Raw genomic sequence first — 22113 nt, forward strand, 5'->3', positions numbered from 1 at the left:
TAGTGTTAATGTTGCGATCTGTAATTCAAACAACAACAAAGCGCGCCCCCTGCCGCTTGTTTGGTAAACAGCTGAGAGATGGGGAAGGATATGTTCAACCAATCTCAGTTTCATAGACAGCGCTATGGATGCAAGGACTGACCATCCATGAGCTAAACATTTATTTTTTGTTTTAGCCATGTTTTGAAGCTATACAGTGTTTGTTTACAATTGCATTGGGTTCTGATGGTGTGAGACAGTTGAACTAAGCTCATGAGGCATTTATAAGTTGTCTATATGGCATTAATGTAAAAGTCAAAAAATATATACCAATTACAGATTGCTCCTTTAACATAGCAACTGAAATGATGGAGGAGAAAGAGTCAGGGAAAGAGAGATTAGATACCGTGTGATGACATGATGTTTTCTAACTCAAACACAAGTTAGTGTTTTTAGGCCAAACTTTGAGTGGGATAGATTTGACAGTTTGAATACTGATAAATAGAGACAGAAATTATGACATTTGTGTCACAGCTTTGTGAAAAGGTCCACATGTCAGGAATTGTGAAACCTCGCAATCGAGCCAAACAAGTCTTCTTGTGAAAAAAGCTTTTGGGCGGTTTTTGGCATAGGACGTAAATTGAAGCGATGAAGAACCCACTCGATATCCTAACCAACAGTTTTACATTCACTAAAAACCTACAGTTTGTTAGAAAACTTGGGTGGGGGTACTATATGACGTCATCAGTAGTGGACTGAGCGCGGACCCTCAAGCCGTACACATCATCGCGGGAGATTTCAATCATGCTGACCTGAAGGTAGTACTACCGAAGTTCTATCAGCATGTTAAATGTGCAACAAGAGGAGAAAAAACACTGGATAAGGTATACACCAACATCAAGCTTGCTTACAAGGCTAGACCGCTAGCTCATCTAGGCATGTCTGACCATGTGTCAATCCTCCTGATCCCAGCCTACACTCCCATGAGGAAAAGTGCTCCCATCACCACTAAGACTGTCAGAACCTGGCCAGCAAGGTCCACTCCACTGCAGATCTGCCTGAATGACACCTCATGGCAGGAATATGAGCATGAGGACCTGGAACAGTTCACGTCGTCGGTTCTGAACCACATAGTGAACTGCACCAACTCAGCCACCGTGGACAAACGGGTCCGGGTCTACCCCAACACGAAGCCATGGATGACTGGGAAGGTCCAAAAACTGATCAAGTAGAGGGACAACGCCTTCGCAGGGAAGGGCACACTGCAGTACAGCACCACCAGGGCTAACCTAAAGCGCGGCATCCGGGAGGCCAAGGCAGACCACAGAGAGAAGATTGAGGAATGCTTCCTGAGCAACGACTCCAGGCGGGTGTGGCAGGGGGTTCAGCACATGACAAACTTCAGAGCCAACAGGCTCACAGCCGCGGAGGACGACCCCCTGCTGGCGGAAAAGCTGAACTCCTTCTACGCCCGGTTCGACGAGGGGCGAACGGAGGTAACCACAACACAAACACCACTCTCTCCAGCTCTCAGCAGCCTCACCCTCACAGAGCATGAAGTGAGACGCGTGCTGAAGGCGGTGGACCCCAGGAAAGCCTCAGGGCCGGATGGCGTCCTGGGACGGGTGCTGAGGGACTGCGCCGACCAGCTGGCCGGGGTTTTCACCAACATCTTCAACCAGTCCCTGTCCCAGGCCACCATCCCACCCTGCCTGAAAACCTCAACTATCATCCCAGTCCCGAAGAAAAGCACGGTGAGCTGCCTAAACGACTACCGCCCGGTGGCACTCACACCAATCATCATGAAGTGCTTCGAGAAACTAGTCCGGGCCCACATAGTCACACGCCTCCCGCCCAACCTGGATCCATACCAGTTCGCCTACAGAGCCAACAGGTCCACAGAGGACGCCATCGCGACGACTCTCCACTCCACTCTATCCCACCTGGAGAGGGGAAACAGCTACGTGAGACTGCTCTTTGTTGACTTCAGCTCTGCCTTCAACACCATCCTTCCAGACAGGCTAGTGACCAAACTACTAGACCTGGGACTATCACACTCTATATGTGCATGGATCAAGGACTTCCTGTCCGACCGCCCCCAGAGGGTGCGGGTGGGCTCCCACACCTCCACAGCCCTCAGACTCAGCACTGGGTCCCCCCAGGGCTGCGTGCTAAGCCCCATCCTCTACAACCTCTACACCTACGACTTCACCCCCGTCCACCCCAGCAACTCCATCGTAAAGTTTGCAGACGACACCACCGTGGTGGGCTGCATCTCGGGGGGGGACGAGGCGGCGTACAGGGATGAGGTAGAGCAGCTGAGCAAGCTGTGCAAGGTTAACAACCTGCTGCTGAACCAGTCAAAGACCCAGGAAATCATTGTGGACTTCAGGAGGAAAAAATCTGAGGTCCAGCCCCTGCTCATCGACGGAGGGAGCGTGGAGAGAGTCTCAACCCTCCGATTCCTGGGGGTGCACATACAGGATGACCTGTCCTGGAAGAACAACACAGCAGCCATCATCAAGAAGGCACAACAGCGGCTCTTCTTCCTGAGAGTCCTCAGGAAAGACCACATCGGACAGGAGATGCTGGTGGCCTTCTACCGCTGCGCAGTGGAGAGCATCCTCACCTACTGCATCTGCAACTGGTTCTCCAGCTGCACTGCCGCAGAGAGGAATGCGCTACAGAGAGTCGTGAGATCGGCCCAGAAGATCACCGGCGCCCCCCTCCCCTCTCTGGAAGAGCTGTACAACACACGCTGCCTCAGGAAGGCTTCCAAGATCTCCAGAGACCCATCCCACCCTGGGTACGAACACTTTGCTCGGCTGCCCTCGAACAGGCGGTTCAGGACCATGTTCGCAAGGACAAACAGACTGAAGCTCAGCTTCTACCCCAGGGCCATTCAGGCCCTGAACACAGCAAAGACCTAGGTTCTGGGCCCTGGACAGTCTGGACGGATTGATGGCAGCTGCTGGATTGAAATCAGGTGTAGTGCTGAGGCACAAATGTGTACATTTCAAGCCTGCAAACTGCGACACTTTAAATGAATGTGCAATAACACTATGTGCAATATGACAACCCTAGGGTACATAAGGTTCAGAGAATAGGAAATGTTAGAATAGGTATAGCATAGCATAGAGTACAGCACAGTGTTTTATTTGTATAGTATAGTATAGTGGATAGTGTACATAGCCTTTATTTATGTAAACCAGCTCCTTTCCCTTCTTGTTTTTTAGTTTTTTTCTTTCCTAGCACCAGGGGAGCCCCCCCTCCCAAATTCCGTTGTTTGGTACCTGTACTATATCAATGACAATAAAGACCATTAATTCATTCATTCATATTTATATTTATTTATTTATTTTTGAGAGGGCGTGTCCCTTTTGGTACTACCGACCCACATCATCATAAATAGCCATGTGCGTGTGTCTGTTTGTTTACAAGACTGCTGCTATCAAGGACTATCCACAGAGAAAGTTCCATCCATCAATATACTATTCACAGGACTGTGGTCTGTCAATACACCTTCTGCTTTGTTTTGGGGTAAGTGAGTTACATGTGTTGTTTCACAACAAAAATACAGCAGCATAGTAAGATTGTTTTTTTACAATGAATACAAGCAAATATAAGAAGTAAATAGATAAAACATTTAATAAGACAATAGTTAATGGAAAAAAGACATTGATAGAAGTGTTTGTGTTTAATCATAACTGCTGCAAAACATGAAGGTTTTTAGCTTAGATGTAAATATGTTAAGGGTTTGGGCCTGTTTTATTTCTTCAGGGAGTTTGTTCCAGGAGCATGCAGCAGCGTGACTGAAAGCTGCTGCACCGTGTTTTGTTTTTACTCTTGGAATGATTCGCTGATTAGCCTCAGCTGACCTTAGGGACCTTGTGGGAATATAGGGTGGGAGGAGATCTGATATGTATTTTGGTCCAAGACCATTTTTGTGATTTGTATATGTAATTAGGAGGATTTTGAATTCAATTCTCTGAGAGACTGGTAGCCAGTGCAGGGATCTCAGGATTGGTGTAATGTGTTCAAATGTCTTTGTTTTTGTTAGGACCCTAGCAGCGGCATTTTGGATGAGCTGCCATTTACGAACAGCTCCTTTAGATAGGCCAGTTAGTAGACCATTACAATAATCAAGTCTACTCTAAACAAATGCATGGATGAGTTTTTCAAGGTCTTGCTTGGACATGAAACCTCTCATTCTTGTTATGTTTTTCAGGTGATAGTAGGCTGATTTAGTTATTGAGTTTATGTGGCTGTTGAAGTTTAGATCAGAGTCTAGAATTACACCAAGATTTCTGACCTGTTTTTTAGTTTGAAGAGAGAGAGAATCAAGTTTTGCACTGACTTTCGATCTTTTGTTAGGTGCACCGAATACAATTATCTCTGTTTTGTCCTTGTTTAGTTGGAGGAAGTTTTGTGTCATCCAGGCGTTTATTTGATCAATGCAATTACAGAGATTGTCAATGGGACTATAGTCGTTTGGTGAGAGGGCTATGTAGATTTGAGTGTCATCCGCATAGTTGTGGTAGGCAATTTTGTTCTTTTTTATGATGTGTCCCAATGGAAGCATGTAGAAATTGAATAGAAGGGGGCCAAGGATTGACCCTTGGGGAACCCCACATGTCATTTTAAGTTGGTCCGATACAACGTTGCCAATGGAGACATAGTAGCTTCTGTCCTGTAGGTAGGATCTAAACCAGTTTAGGGCAGTGCCCGAAAGTCCTACCCAGGTTTTTAGTCTATCTATTAGAATATCGTGGCCTACAGTGTCAAAGGCAGCGCTAAGATCTAGTAGTACCAAAACTGAGATTTGTCTCAGTGGAGTCTGTGTTTACGCAAATGTCATTAAGGACCTTAATAAGGGCCATTTCAGTGCTATGTGAAAGCCTGATTGAAAGTCATCGAAGAGATCATTTAGGGTCGAATAATTGCTAATTGTTTGATATGGGTCTGTAGTTGTTTAGTACAAATGGGTCTAGGCCGTTCTTTTTTAGTAGAGGCTTAATAACTGCAGTTTTCACGGCTTCAGGGAAGATTCCTGATGAAAGGGAAGTGTTAATTATTTGTATTAGCTAAATATGTTTTTTAAAAAGCTTGTTGGCAGGACATCAAGGGCGCAGGTGGATGGTTTAAGACGTGACATGATTTTATTTAGGGTGTTGTAATCGATGGTGTTAAATTGTGACATGGTTGTTATGTCCGCCCTATTTGGGGTTGTTAATTGGGACATGTTTTTCATGCCTGACACAGAAGAGATTATGCCTTGTCTAATGGTTTCTATTTTATTGTTAAAAAAGGATGCAAGCTCATTGCATTTACTAGTCGAGTGAAATTCCTGAGCAATGGGTGTTGGGGGATTTGTAAGTCTGTCAACAGTTCTGAAAAGGATGCGGGCATTATTGATGTTATTGTTTATGATCTTAGAGAAAAATGATTGCCTGGCGCTTCTTATTTCTAAGTTATAGTTTTGAAGATTGTCTTTATAGATATCATAGTGGACTTGAAGGTTCGTTTTTCTCCATCTGCGCTCTGCTTTACGACATTCTCTTTTTTGGGTCTTTACGGATGGGGCAGTTCTCCAGGGAGCTTTTTGCTTACCAGAGATGCATTTGGATCTAATGGGTGCAATATCATCAATGGTTTTTGTGATTTTTAAGTTTAAATCATGTACGAGGTCATGAGTTACATTCCATAGCCAAACATGTTAGTTTCTTAACTAGTGTACCGTTACATGCTAAGGGGGTCATCCCTATGGCTGTGTTCGAAATGGCATACTAGCGTACTACTCATACTAGATATGACGTAGATTTGAGTATGCGAGAGCGTTCACACTGTACAGTATGCAAAATTTGAGTATGCGAGAAATCTAGTATGTATACTAGATTTTGCTGAATATTTGAGTATGCCATGACTGGACACTACTGGGTTACAAAATCCCCAAAATGCATTGCGCGTCTCTTCAGTCTCGTCAAACTGCGTCATACAAACTCGTCATACAGCTGTTGTTTACATTGTCCGATAGCCTGGAGACCGAAAGCTCGCAATAAACATTTTTGCACAGATTTGAGTGTGCAGATGCTGTTTTTTTGCACTCTATTTGATACTCTTCAGCTGCAGAACCCCAGTTAAGTCTGATCACGGATGAGCTGAGGTATTTTCACTATATTGGGAATTTACATGGTGAAATGCATTCTTAGACATGACTACGTCATCATGATTACAAAGATGCCACTTGAAATGCATGAAATCCAAGTTTATTTGTGTCCTACACACACGTTCGCCTAGTATTTGACTGCCTGTAGCCCAGTCACGAATGGTCCCAGTATTGTAGCTTGACGGAACAAGTTGGTTGCTATTGTGCTTGCTGTAGTAAGCCCACGATATGTTATTGCTCATATATATTTATTTTAATCTTGTTCTTTTACCAACTGCTAAGACAACAATATAGTAAGCTAGTTACTTTAGCTAGCTAAAGATATTGGCCCCCCAAATAATTGTACAACTTGTTTAGCTATCATGTTACAATGTTTCTGTCGAACTCTGCAGTGAAGGTAACGTAATGTAAGCAATGTAACGTAATGTAAGCAACGTAATGTAGCTAGCGAACAGAAGTGGGGAAAAAAACGTCAGATCAGATATATAAATGGGTTAAAAAAAAATATGGTGTGTTGATAACACTGGGCAATCATTTTAAATGTAGTCTCTTCTATTTTTATTACAGCTTTGATGCCCAGATGGGATAGGAAGGAACTACACAAATCCCACTAGATGCATTATGGACTATAATTAAAATGCATACACACGGACACAGCATTATTATTGTTTCCTTTTTCCATTTTTTCCATTGCCATTTTGTTTTCTCTTGCTGCTGCAATGTCGACTGATACTCTGTTGTACTTGTATAATGCGATGTAATAAACTTTTGGCACACATGGCAATAATCATGAATCTTGAATTATTATTGTTATTATTTAAACATGTCAGCCCTGCCCGTTTGTTTCCTGAGGGTTAGCTGACTACCCCACTGACAGATGACAGGTAGTGCAATGGGGGAGTGGTTGTCTTGAGGAAGTGGTTGGGGTGGAGTTAACCAGCTATTGTTCCCACCCATTACCTACCTGTGAAAAGTGGCTGTGAATACTTTGAGGCCGAATTTCTCGGCTTGTTGATTTGGGAGGTATCAACATTAAAATATGAATAACTTCTTCAACTTGTTTCAGATTTCAATGTATTAACACATAATTTGAAAGTTTACAATCTACCCTTTCATAATCTGGAAAAAACAGAAAAATTACATTGCCCTATTTGGGGACCTTTTCATTAGACCCTGTCACATTTCAACTTCTAAATGAAAGTGCACTTCCTTGTTCCCTGTCCTCCGGCTAAGTTGACATTAACAAACTGTAAAAATATATATATACTGTATATACCAGGGGTCCCCAAACTTTTTTCTGTGAGGGCCACATAATTTTTCCATTCTGTGATGGGGGGCCTGGGTTGGTCTCTAACATAAAATAATATGGAACGGAGTGGAATGGAGGCGGTTGCGCAAAGCAATTGTGCGCAGGAGAGCACTGGTGGATGCAAACAAAGTCTAAACAGTTGAATTTGGATGGAATTTATACCTATAGTGATATGTCAATTAAATATAATCAGTTTTACAGTCTGATACTTGAGGGAGGACCCTCATCATACACGGGGGGACCCATGAAGCAGGGCTGTCTGGGGGTCCTTAAACGAGCATCAAACACTTAATTTCTTGCATTCTGGTGAATTTAGATGCAATTTGTGCCCTTTCTGCATCAATTTATGGTGGAAATGTATTTCCAATTATTTGCGAAACAGCGCCCCCGCCACCACGTCGGTGCAATGCCGCAATTGCAGTTAGAAATTACACGTTGTTCAAAGGGCCGGTCCAAGTGTGGGGGCGGGCCGTGTCCGGGAGTTTGGGGACCCCTGGTATATACTATATATCTTGGTTTGTTAGTTTTGTTTTTGGTCCCTGAGTGTCTGGACAGCATATGGCCAAACTACATTTCTCGTTTGTTAGACTTATAATCTTGTATTCATGATGCAAGTTTATTTTTTCATGATTTCAGCTAATTACAATAGGTAGTCTCACGGTTCAATGATCCTCTGTTTTGGTCTCATTCTTTCTCTCTGTCACTCTCTCATTCCTTAAATTTCATCCACCTCTTTTGCTTTGGCTGGCCTTCTCCCTCTCTCTCCCTCCCTCCCCCTCTCTCTCTTCCTTCGCTAGGAGGCAGTGGGATTGGGTAGTGAGCCTGAGCAGAGCATTACATGCACCATGTATTTGCCAGATGTTATTGCTTATATGGTGGTGATTTCATAAGGTGCTGTGACAATGTCATTAACTTCAAGGAAATCTCCCTTTTCCCAGAGCAGGAAGAAACTAGAGGAAAAAGGGTAGAAGATTCTCAAAGGCTATTCTATTTCTGCCAAATGATGGAGGAATAGATCACAGCGGCATTACAGAGGCAGAAGCGCACCAGGCAGAACCACTATGGTGTGCTCTAATGAGATATGTTAAGGCCATGGTACTTGCAGTAGGTGTAAATGAAAACTCCACAGTATTTCTGTACCTGTTCATTCTAACATCAAGGACGGCTATCTATGGACTGTTGGCCGACTGATATCAAATTCACTACAGTTGCAAATACATTTCAGTTCAAATACATTACAATGCAAATTAATTACAGTTGCAGGTACATTACAGTTGCAAATACATTACAATGCAAATACATTACAGTTGCAAATACATTACAGTTGCAGGTTTAGAATTCTTTAAATTTGGGAATAAAATATTGAATTCCTATAAAATGTATCCAGCTGAGGTATATGCTGACATGGAGACAAGGATATAGGGCTGTTATTCGATGTAGCGTCCCACTCCCATAGTCAGACTGTAAATGGTGTTATATTGGAGGAAGAAGACGAGAGCTGATAGCACTCCCTGACCGTATTACCAGTGTATTGATCTCACTCTGTAAAGATGAACACGCACAGATATAATCCTGTTTGCAGCTCCTTCTAGAATCACTAACCCAGATAGGGAAGTTGTACAGATAGGTTTTTTTTATCAGTTTGTCTCTTCCATCAGGGAGGAGTTGCTTATCGCATGGCGGCTTTTTATTTCTGCAACCTAACCTGCATACACAATCTACTACTCTATTAGCACACACAAAGGCCCATTTCCCTTTTTTACCCCTACCCCTCGTTTCGCTGGCCCCATGCTTGGTGGGTCCGATCTTGGCCTGGTTATGACCACTATTACACTGATGATAACCTTAAACTATAACTACTGCCAAAGGAAAAGAGTGAGAAAAATAAATAAATATAATAAGTGTGTGTGTGTGTGTGTGTGTGTGTGTGTGTGTGTGTGTGTGTGTGTGTGTGTGTGTGTGTGGGTGTGTGTGTGTGTGTGTATGAGTGTATGAGTGTATGAGTGTATGAGTGTATAAGCATATGTTGAGTGTTTATTGTGTGTGTGAATGTGTGTATTGTGTGTGAATGTGTGTATTGTTGTATTGTATAAAAAAAGTTTTATGTTGTCATGGTGGCTGGCTCATTCACCCTTCTGTTTTCCAAGCAACTTTGTTATCCATATGACTATAACTATTACTGTTTATATTTTCATTTTTCATTTTCTTTTTGTTTTCATTGGTTTCCAATTGAATAAGAACAATTTAAAATAAAGTAATATTAGTCCCCCGAAGAAAGGGGGCCTCCCCAAAAAGAAGAAAAAATAAAACTCAGTTTGGAGGGCCCTACCACTTGGTCCTACATGAAAACAAGAATTGGGACACCCCTACCCTGCACATGAATGAGCAAAACGGAGGGGTAGGGCTAAAACAGAGGGTGGCGAAATGGGATTGGGCCAAAGTCGGTTCATCTCTCTGTCTCTGCCACACGGACACGCGCACGCACACGCGCACGCACACACACACACACACACACACACGCACACACACACACACATGCTCACACAAACACACACTCACACACACACACACACACACACACACACTACCATCTGATGTCTGAAACAGAGGCAGATAAAGGGCTTCTATCATAGCTGTACTGCTAGTCTAAACCCCTGTGCCCTGTCATGTATTATTCATTGTTGATCCAATTTGACAGCCTCTTATCTGTTTGTGCGCAAATTGTTGTGTAACAATACCGCATCCTTTAAGACTGTATTGTCTTTGGTTGCTTTGAGTGCTACAGTATCATTTCCATTTCGCAGTCAGGCCAAATTAGCATACATTTCTCCATGCAACAAGGCGACTGGAGTCCTCATCAGATAGGATTAAAGAAGAGAATGTGCTGGAGCAGAGCAGATTTATATATAGAGGAGAAAGAGGGGGAGAGAGAAAGAGAATGAGAAGGAGAGAGGTATAGGGAAGAAGGGGAGAGGGATAAAGAGAGAAGTGGACAGAGACATGAAGGAGATTGTTTAGGAGTTTACAGTGAATAAACATAAAGGAGCTTATAGTGAAAGAGTTAAAAGTTATTTTATTTACTTCGACTCATCATGCATGCCATAGCCTTGATAATGAACTAGCAAGTATATGGCTTGATAGCTAACACCCTCAGGTTTAACCCTACAGCAGTAGATAATAGTTCTCTAAACTTTGTAAGAACCGATGTACTTTACACAGCGAGACAACCCTGGAGTTGTCTGTTTAGTCTGTTTGTGTTCCATCTCTCCTGATACCGCACACGGCATAATAATAAGAGAGTATTATGTCGTGTCGTCCTTGTAAGTATTATCAAATGAAGCAGTATGCTGTAAGTGAAAGAGAGCAGATGCTTTTGTCTACCTCCCAGTAGACAAATCATTTAACTATAACCATTCACAAGTTTAACCATTAACCACTTTACAAAATGCCTTGTTGTCTCCTTCAAATTGTTATGGAGAGAGATGAGTGCACTGCAATTTATAGCTGAGCAGGGCCTTGAATGACTGATTCAGAATCAGACAGAAACACCCATTTACTTACTAGCACATGTCTTAAATGCATGCCACTAAGAACTGTCCTTGTCTTGAAACACAGGCACTCGTGCTTTGAAACCGATCCGATGAAAGTAGCCATACTGAGGGCGGTGTGTTATTCCCAGTCCACTTCCACTAGCGACTAAGCCCAATGCGACGCTGACCGGAAAAAAAGGGCATGGCTCCAAGTCAATGGGAAAAGAGGTACAGTATGACATCCAAAATCCGGAACTGATTATTAAAGGTAGCTGTGACAGGGAGATTGAATGGCTCGTGGCTTATAGTGTGACTGCTGTGATCCCTGGGAAGCTGGTTGGAAGTCAGAGTGGAGCTCTGTACCCCTGCTCACAGTTCACGTCCCTGTGTCCTCCCTCCATCACTCTGGCTTCATTATAGCCCTGTGCGAAAAGCTCAGAGCTAACCTCTCAATGATTAATTCACCATCCCATTTCTCTATTTCAATTTGATAAGTCGAGCACATCAATAATGTACGTCGATGTGGATGTATGCTCTTTATGGCTGTGCGTACGTCTGTGTGTGTGTGTGTGTGTGTGTGTACATGTGTATGTGTGTGTTCATGTGTATGTGTGTGTGCGTGGGTACTGTATGTATGTGTGGACATATTTGTATGTATGTTCATGTGTCTCACACCTCCACATTCTAGCCTCTCATTCAACCTCACTGCATTTGCATATGATTGTGAATCAATAGTGGCTTGGTACTCTACCAAGTAAGGGACTACTGAAGGGGGCATCCGTCAAATGGAAACAGACCACTCTATCTCTCTCCGCCACTGCATCCCTCAGCAGGGCCTTCTGTGATGCTGTCCTTGGCCGTATGGGAAGCATTCAGGCTGCTCAACAGGCAAGGAACTCTTGGAAACTTTTAAGTCGGCTCTGGAATATTTGCAAGGGATCTCAGCGAACATCAGTTTTGGTGGTGTGTAAGGATTTGAACAGGGATTTATGAGGAACAACCAACACAATCTGTAGGCTTTGTATCAGGATAGAACCTTGTGTGTGCGTTGTGTGTGTGTGTGTGTGTCTGTGACCACACATCAGTCAAAGTGATATAAGAGAGACAGGCTTTAGACGGGCTGAGCCATAATGGAGACGATTGTGGTTGTTGATTGTCAAATCAAAACTCCAGTCACTCATTATACATCGGCAAAACAATAATCAGGGACGTTTATGTGCACTTGTCTCTGCATTTGACAAACGTCAAAAGCCGCAAGCACCCTTTCCCCCCAATCACACACACACAAACACATACACACACATACATACACTCACAAACATCTGCCCCCGCCCCCGCCCCCACCCCCCCCGGCCCTTCCGATGGTTTCACAGCATGACTGAGCTGAGCTCACCACATTCCCCCAAAGAGCCCTCCATCTAACTTGCCCAGTGCTTGAGCAAACAGTGCATACTGGGCCAATTAAAAAAGCCTCAGCGTAGGCGAGGGGGTGTGGCAGCGTGGGATGGATGGGGCATAAAGACCCTGCTGGGTAATGACCACAGCATGCTCGCTCTCTCTCTCTCTCTCGCTCTTTCTCATCTTCTCTCTCACCCTCTCTCTCTCTCTCTCTCTCTCTCTCTCTCTCTCTCTGTTCTTGATTGGCTGTCACTCCTGTTGTGCTCTTGGGAACGGCTAATTGCACCTCTTGCACTCCCCCGCTTTCCCCCCTGTGTGATAGGATGCCGATTGTGGCTGCTACTCACTTTAGCCGATCAATGATGAGAGTTGCTAAACAGCACGGTGTAGAGCGGCTGTCGTTAAACGGCGATATCAGGGACCGCTGGGGGCCTTTTTTGTTTATGACTGCTTAAGGTTTAGTGCGCACCCACACACACACACACACACACACCTCTGTACATTTGCCACATAGAGGTAGGAACAAGGCAGGCACCCCATTGCAGAGGCATTTTGAGTCAAGCTTGAAATGAAAGCTTCCAGGCTTCTCGTGGGCGGCAGGTTTAAAAAGAGCAATCCACATGCCTGCAATGCTAATGATGACATCTAAGATGGGAAAGGCTGAGATACGGTGAGAGCTGAAGCCACAGCACGGCAGGTCAGTTCTACTGTGGCTGCCCCCCGGGGGTAAGCAAGGTTACGTTCAGTAGGCAGTTGTTAAAGTTGAAACCTTTTTTGTCTCTTGTCACTGTAAGCTGTCATCGCAGTTCACTGTGGCAGTCTTGCAGTCTCTTCATTGCGATATACAGATAGTCACCATTGAGGAATAATGACAAATAATGTGACAAATAATGTGACAAATAATCAGTCACAACTTGTCAATCATCTAAACCCAGGGGTTGTTTATTGTGACACAAATAGCAGCACCTAAATGTAGGTGCAGGAAAATATGACATTTCTATATGTCTGACCTTGTGTGCTCGAAATGCAGCCTGCTGTTTTTGTTTCAGGATCGCATTTTATACACAAGTGCTGTGAGCAAAAGGTTCCGCATGTGAATGACGATAATGCATCATTATGTCTCTCTCTCTCTCTCTCTCTCACTGTACGCACACACACACACACACACACACACACACACACACACACACACACACACACACACATATATACAGACACATTCAAACGCACACAGTTTATACAATAATTATACTCACAATTATGAAAACACACAGTGTTGTTTTCCCCTCTGTACTTACTGTTCTGTAGACGGCTGCTTTAGACCCCTCCTGGCGTGTCACTGGAGCAGAAATATCCATCACCGTTTATGACATCACACATTCTGAAAGAGCTGTCACAAATGATCTGGTTACGTGATTACAGCATACCCCTTAGCGCAAAACATGAATTGTAAATAGGGTAAAGAGGAAAGAAGAGCGTTTTCAAAGGGGGGGATGATGTTTGACAAAAAGATTAGACATGACTGAAGACAAGGGAAAAAAACAACTCCAACAGAATGCTGCGTATGTCTCATAGCATCTAGCTACAGCTGCTAATTACATTACTCGGATTATACCCTCACAGGACCAAAAATATAACAGAACAGATGCATTCTGTCCCTGTCCCTGCCCCCCCCCACCTCTGTAAATCTATAAGCTGTCATTATCAATGCCTAATTACGCATTGACTTTCTCATCAGCTTCAAATCTCATCACGGAGAGAATTTAAATTTCAAAAATAATTATGTTTATGAACTGTTCAAATCTATTTACATCTCGTAATGAGACAGACTTAGATTTATCAGACATGCTGACGTACTGTATTTATTAATTGTCTACTGTTGACATTATTCATGTCTAGTATTTTGTACTATATTAAATTAAGGTTTGGTGTGGCCTACCCACCCTACACACCTTTCACTTAGCTGAAGAGCAGGTACTCTGTACTGAAACATCTGGCCTTGAAAAAAACACTAATATTTCAGACATGCCCCCTAAGCACCTCTGTCAGGCACCCCGACACGGTTAAAATAGAGTTCAAAATATGTTTTCACTGTTAAAATAGAGCCCTGTATGTTCACACTTGGGCCAGAAGCATCCAGTCTCAATAGAAGTGAATAAAACCCAGTCAAAGGACATAATAATACCCAGGTAAGGACCCACCGTGGTGTCTTTTAGGGTGATTACAGTCACGTGTAATTCCCAGCTTTACTCTTCTCATGTTAATTAGATAATGCTTCACTTCTACTCGCATCACACAGTTGATGAACACAGTCCTGGGAGATTGCTTCTCCAATGCAGCTGACAGCCTGGATTACCTAGACAAATTAATGGCTCTATAATTTGATTTTCCCAGGATTGCTGATGTCTAAGAGACTCCAGCAGAGAGGAGCTGTTTGAATGAGTCCATTGAACAGTGACAGTGGGTAATCTCTTCTGCATGCTAAAGAGAAGGGGGCCAGACGATGAACGTTATCCCAGAGGAGATCTGTATGAACGGGGACATATTTTCCAGATCTGTCACTGGAACTTTATGATCTACGGTTGATATGTAGAACTGTAGGGACACCAGAGCCCAAATGAAATAACTTCAGAGAGTAGGAAAGGGATATAAAGGCAATAAAAGGAGGGTAGTTTGGGGGCTTACTTAGGTAGAATATTCATATTTAGGGATATTTCAGCAGAAATTATGCAAATAGAGAGGATCAAGACCTCTGTAAAACATCACAGTAAAATAGAAGGATTATTATTATTATTATTATTGTTATTATTATTGTTATTATTATTATTATTGCAAAAGAAAATAGTAAAAAATAAATAAAAATAATAATAATATTATACTGGGAAAGATGGGTTAATCCATGGACATCTGAAGGATGGAATTAAAATTTGAATAAATAATTGATTAACCAGTTCACTTATAAATCCAATACAGGCAGTGGTGTGACATGATATGTGTCTAGATAAGTCTATATGTCTACGTGGTATATGAACTGTACGAAGTAGAATGTTTTTTTTCTTTTCATGTCCTCTGATCAGGGGTTGGAGTAGGGGGGGAAAGGGACTAACAATCTGATTTCAACTCAAATTATATCTACGAAGATAATCTAGCCCTAAAAGAAAAAGACAGAAAGGAGGTTAGTCTGTGTAAATAAGAGGTACTGGACCGTGGTGCTCTACTGGCGTCTTCTTCCTAGTCGATGAACCTGTCGCCTCTGGGAGCAGCTTCCTCACGCCTGTCAATTGCTTCTGTCAATAGCCATTGACTACATTAGCAGACCAGGCACCACACACACGCACACGCACACACACACACACACACACACACACACACACACACACACACATTCTGTATGCATCCCGACAAGCACTTACACACACATACACACTATAGCCCCAGCTGAGCTGACCTCAGCCTTATTCCTTAGTTACCCTTGGCAGTGAAAAAGCCATCACTGCTGGTTACAGATGCACTGTGTTGGAGTGGATCCATCCACGGAGCTCCACAGAGTAATGGTTACATCTTACAGCTAGATAGGTAATCAAACTTAGCCACTGGACTGAGATGTCACTGTGTAAACTGCGTAACTTTAGTGTAATAACACATGTAATGAACAAGTAATAGGTTGGTAACTACAGTAGTGTTACTTACAGCTTTGGAACATTTCTTTGTGTGTGCAGTGTTAGTAAAAGTTGTAAAGGCAGCATAACAACTCCCAGTGGCAGGTAATTAAACTGTCTCTCTCATCAGGGAACTCTCTGCCTAACGAGCCTCTCTCATCTCAACAAGCAAGCTCTGCTGTGAAACAGTTCTGGGTTCAGGCAACCATACCCAATTCATTCTCTGGGGCAATTCCCTTAAAATGAAGGTTTTGCACTTTACTTGCAAATCATTTGGCCTCACTACTCCCCACTGCCAATTCCAATAGTGTCATGTGGTGAGTTTCATTTGATTGACAGGAAGGGTTTGTGTGAGTGACAGTCAATCAGAGAGGCAGCTCCACTGTCTATGAAGTCCTACCTGTGCTGATGGTGCAGGTTTGACTGTTTCCTGCTCCAGGGTCTCCACCTACATAGCAACAGCACTTTGTAGATGTTATCAAAGGGCTGGCCTTGCAAGTTGGTTAAATGTTCTGTGTAATGACAACACAGTGTCCTGGATGAGCATTACATAAACATAAGCATTCAACTATTCATATACCTTTAGATTTGGATTTCAATGTATTTTACCATATATTCTATTATTGTTGATTTTGTGTTCTGCTGCAATGCCAATTTGTTTCTGATTCTGTACACTCAGGGCTCCAATGTGCTTCTGCTAAACAGTGGTGCGCAGCACTAAAGCCATGTGCAAAGACTGTTTTGGTCATTTGGTGTTAACTCAACACCGACCAACACAAACATTGCACCAATACAGGCGTTCAATACTGGCATTCAGTAGGCCAACATGACCGGCCATCGCAACCTAACAGGTTCAAACAACTATGTTTGTCCAGGCGTTTCACAATGATCTCTCAATGAATTTATTTTTACATTGAATGTTGTCCACCCAATTACAGTAGTCATAATAACCATACAGTCATTCACGGAGAGGAAACAAATATATTAAATGACATCATGAAATTAATAATAATAATAATGGAGAATTGCCTATTCATGCAGTGAGTGCAAATGTTTCATTCATTAAAGTATAGAGAGCTGTGAAATTAAATGTATGCAAATATAACATGTATGAGTGTCTCCTATAGTAAATCTTAAAGACCTTATAGATCACTCATCTCAACGAGTGGAATGAATGTATTTTTTTTTTTTTTTTAAAGATTACATTCATACTGTGATATCAAGGTTATAGAGGTCTGATAGATAATAAAATCCTCTATTAGTACTATTTTTCATCACCTGTCCTGTCTTTCATCAATGAAAAATCCCAAAATGACTAAAAATACTAGTTCAATGTGCACTGACTTACAGTACAGGAAATAGCTTAACCTTCTTTTTGGGAGGGCAAAATGTCCTGTTTAGGCTTCCATCTAACAAAGACACGTCAAGGTGTTGTCCTGCAAGACCTCTGTCAGTCAGTCACAATACAACCACTTAATCTGAACATGGATGGTGCTTCCCTTCTCTTCTCTGGGGGGAGCTGTGGCATCCTCTCTCTCTCTCTCTCTCTCTCCCTCCCTCTCTCTCTCTCTCCCTCTTTCTCTCTCTCTCTCTCTCTCCCTCTCTCCCTCTCTCTCTCTCCCTCTTTCTCTCTCTCTCTCTCCCTCTATCTCTCTCTCTATCCCTCTCTCTCTTTCTCTCTCTCTCTCCTGTAGTTCACATCTCTGAATTAATCACATCCACGCCTGTTTGATCCTTCGGTAGTCGTGACGACCGCACAAACACAAGGTGGCATTTCCAGACAGGGCGAGTGGCAGTGCTGCAGCTTGCTGCCGTCGCGTGGCATGAGGGCGGCGTTGTCGGGGGTGACAGGGGAGCGATGCTACTGCAATCCTCCAGACTAGCACAGACGAGACAGAGGGAGAGGGAGAGGGAGAGAGAGCCTGCTTCAGAGCCCCTGAGGACATCAAAGAGGAGTCACTCAGGAGCTTTGGCTGGAAAACGCTTACAGATTCCAGCTCTGAGGTTGCAACAGGAGACAGCAGAGAGAAAGGTCGCTGAAGAGCTGCACAGCGAGGGTTTTCCACACTGGCTTTGATCTTTACACAGCACAAAGCGGAGCCAGGCGTTTACACAGGGATGAGTTATGATAATAGATCAATCTGGTTTCATTCGCCCATCAAATGCGCTTGTAAAAGTAATGGAGGTACTTTTCCCACCCAGATTTGAACAACCATAAGAAATGGAGTTCAGGGAGATCAGGTAATAGTATATGTTCTGTAAAATGTAAAGGCCAACCTCATTCAAGCTCACAGCTTTATTGAAAAATTATTTTCAAAATAATCGAAATACCTCTAGAGGTATTATTCTAAGTAGTAAGTAGTAATTCTTGAGGGTTTCAGTGCATATAAACAAACACCACAAACCAGTATGAAATCGTTATTTTAAGGCACTAAACACGCACTCCACTGTATAAAACACAAAGGCACGTCTGGCACTCATTGTGCCATTCTTATCAGCATTAGATACACAACCTTTATGTGAAAAGGCCCTGGGGACTGAGATGAGAGCCCATTCAAGGCGTTTGACAGGTGTTCCCCAATTAGAATCAGTGACTCCTAAACATCTGGCCCCAGCAGGCAACCATCAGTAAATAGTCTGGAATGGATCTCCTATCACCCAATTAGCATTGCCCTGAAAATGAGGAGAGGGGTTGGGGGGTTGGGGTGGGAGGTAGGGTTAGATATGACAAGCGCGTAGAAAGAAACACAGCAAAAGCAGAGGCCCTTATCCAGGCTTCCGGGGAATTGGTCTTTCTAAATGCATTACTGCAAAGGTTCTATGGAAAGTATTGTGATGGATATCTTTCCAATAAGGGAGGAAAGAATTTCTATTAGCTGGGTGTTAAGATAACATATTCAAACGGACTCATCTCTCTGTAGCTGAATAAAATGGCAGTTGAGGTTAGTCTCAGATGTATTTCAATCTCAATCTTTGCACGCCATGCATTGTTCATTCAATCTGCCATTAGTAAAGTAGATGCTTTCTTATCTGCACAGATCTGCACATTGTCATGGCACAAGATGGTGAGCATTGATTTGTTGATAATGATGTTAGCATGGCCAGAATAACCATCATTCCATGTTTGACGGGCTTGTATTGAACATTGGGACACTTGGTGTGACTCAATATGGCATTAGTCCGCTGAGCTACAGTAAAGTACATCAAATGCATGTCGATGGCTATCAAAGAACCAACACTTACATATTCATTAGGATACCTCATATTATATTTCCTCCCTGGTCCCATCAACGTATTTTTCCAGTGGTTCATTACTGATGATAGAGCATATTTCATATTTCCTTTCATGTTTTGCTTACACATCCCCTTAAGTTCAAGTTGAGGAAGGTGGGGTTTTTTTCATCCACTCATGCCACAAAATATCCTCTCGGTTGGTTGAATTCTTCCTTCCCGTTCCCCATTATTGCCCACAGAATGTTGCCTCCTTCATCTTCTCTCAGTGATCGCCCCTCTGTATGCCCCCAGGGGAACACTGAGGTCAGGGAACATACCTGTGCTCGTCCATGAGGACAAGAAGAAGAAAGATGACAGTTCTTAAAAATGGCACTTCAGCTAAGGGAATGGGTTAAATCACCAGGAAGAGAATCACATACAGTATGGTACCTCTGCAGACCTTGCATTGATCCGTATACGGTACAATAGCTTTAATGGCATTGGTCCCTGCCCTTGAACGCAGCTTGGAACCTCCAGGAAGGACAGGGAGACAGGCTGTGGTGGAGCCCAACCTGGATGCACATGGAGGGAGGACCCATTGATGACAGGTCAATGGCAGCATCTGCTCGCGGTAGGGAAAGACCAGGTTCGGCAAAATGGAGGGAGAGAGAAGCGACGGAGAGAGGGGGGGAGAGAGAGAGGGAGAGAGAGAGAGAGAGTGAGTGTGTTCTGGGGAAAGTTAGTTAGGACACAGAGGAGAGCAGGGATATAGGAACGCTTTGGTCCCTATAGTGACACCGCTGCTACAGCATAACCCTGCAAAGCTGCTGCATCCACAGATATGAGGGGAGGCACCAGGACATTAATAATTCAGCAGGAGCGGACTATGGAGGGATCTAAGGATGCAGCACCATGCGGATAAGGCCCAGCGAGGGGTCTTTGGGGAGACACAGCAGGACAGGAGTCGATCAACATCGCTTTCAGATCTGTGACCTCACATACACACATGCACACATGCACTCATAACTTCATTCATACATAAAGTTCTTTCGAGGTAACAATGCCGTCTATGCCTTCTAACACCTTCAGTTTGAGCTTGTATTTAGACCTCATTAGCGAGAGAGGATACATCATGATTCCCTACATAATAGGATGGAAATGAATGCAAAGCCTATTGTTGGGAGACGGGATATTAATCCAGACAGTAGAGAGTTAATCAGAGATCTCCTCAGCGGGCTTGTACAAAGCTGCCACACAGCAATTAGATGAAGAGGTGATCACAGGGAGGACTTCAAAAATGCTGATACAAACACGTATGTCCTATTCATGTACACACATACGAATACACAACACACACTTCCACACACACACACGCACGTGCTGACACACACGCCCACTCATACACACAAGCTAACTCATTTTGATTATGTAAGAGTGCATATTTCTGCATGAACATACTGTAACACCTGCTCCATAAATACCAGGCATACACACACACACACACACACACACACACACTCACACTGGCACTGCAGAGCTGAGAGTACACACACACACACACACACACACACACACACACACACACACACACACATAGACACACACACAGAGCTGAGAGTACACACACAAACATCCCACATAAATGTGTCATGCTGTGAATCTGATCAGCGTAGAGGAAGCAATGACGTAAGGCAGTTTCGTAACACTTAAGTTTTGTGAGCACTTATAAGGCACTCATTTATAACTTATAAGTGTTTAAAAAGTAGCTCATTAGGATATTACTAGCCATTTCTTAGGTCACAATTTACTTATTATTATTATTTCAATTTAGAGAGTGTCACTGCGACTGCATTGGATGTTCAATGTTTGGAGCAAACCCGGTATGGGAGCAAACTACAGTGGGGTGCAAAAATGTGGGCACCCCTAGTAAAAATGCCTTTTACAATTAATATCTAAGTGAAAAGAAGCAAAAGTAACCTCTAAATGGTAAAGTTAAACATGACACATTTCATCACATTATAAAGCAAGACACATTTTTATTTTTCACTTTTTACAGTTTCAAAATAATAAAACAAGGAAAAAGGCCTTGTGCAAAAGTTTGGGAACCCTGTCAGCTACTAAGTCTTTCAACTCTTGTTTTTGGAACATTTCCCCATTCTTCCTGGCAGAACACCTAGCTCAGAAATATTCTTCGGCCTTCTTGCATGCACGGCATGTTTGAGATCTCTCCACAGATTTTCAATAATACACAGTCTGGGGACTGTGATGGCCATTCCAAAACCTTCATCCGTCTTTCCTGGAGGTACTTCATGGTTGATTTTGAGGTATGCTTCGTCATTGCCTTGCTGGAATACCCAACCTCTCTTCAACTTAAATTTCTGGACTGACTTTCGAACAGTAGCCTCTAGAATATCTTGATGGTGAAATCCATTCTTCATTCCACCGCACAATATTGCCTGTGCCCCCAGCTCCTACACAACCCCAAAACATAATGTATCCACCTCCATGCTTAACAGTCGGCAAGGTGTTTTTCTCTACAAAAGGCTTCTTTCTGGCAACTCTGTCATGTAGGTCTTTGTGGTTTAAGGTACGCTGTTGTCCTGTGAACAACTAGACCGGTGTCTGCTACTCTTTTTTGCAGCTCTTTTGCAGTTATGTGTGGGTTCTCACCAGATCTTGGGCCATTTGTATACAAGTCTTAGATTCTTAAATCCAGTGTATACAAGTCTTAGATTCTTAAATCCAGTGTATACAACAGTCTTAGATTCTTAAATCCAGTGTATACAACAGTCTTAGATTCTTAAATCCAGTGTATACAAGTCTTAGATTCTTAAATCCAGTGTATACAACAGTCTTAGA

This window comes from Nansenia antarctica (genome assembly GCF_963989245.1).
Source record: "Nansenia antarctica genome assembly, chromosome: 1".
Classification (NCBI taxonomy): domain Eukaryota; kingdom Metazoa; phylum Chordata; class Actinopteri; order Argentiniformes; family Microstomatidae; genus Nansenia; species Nansenia antarctica.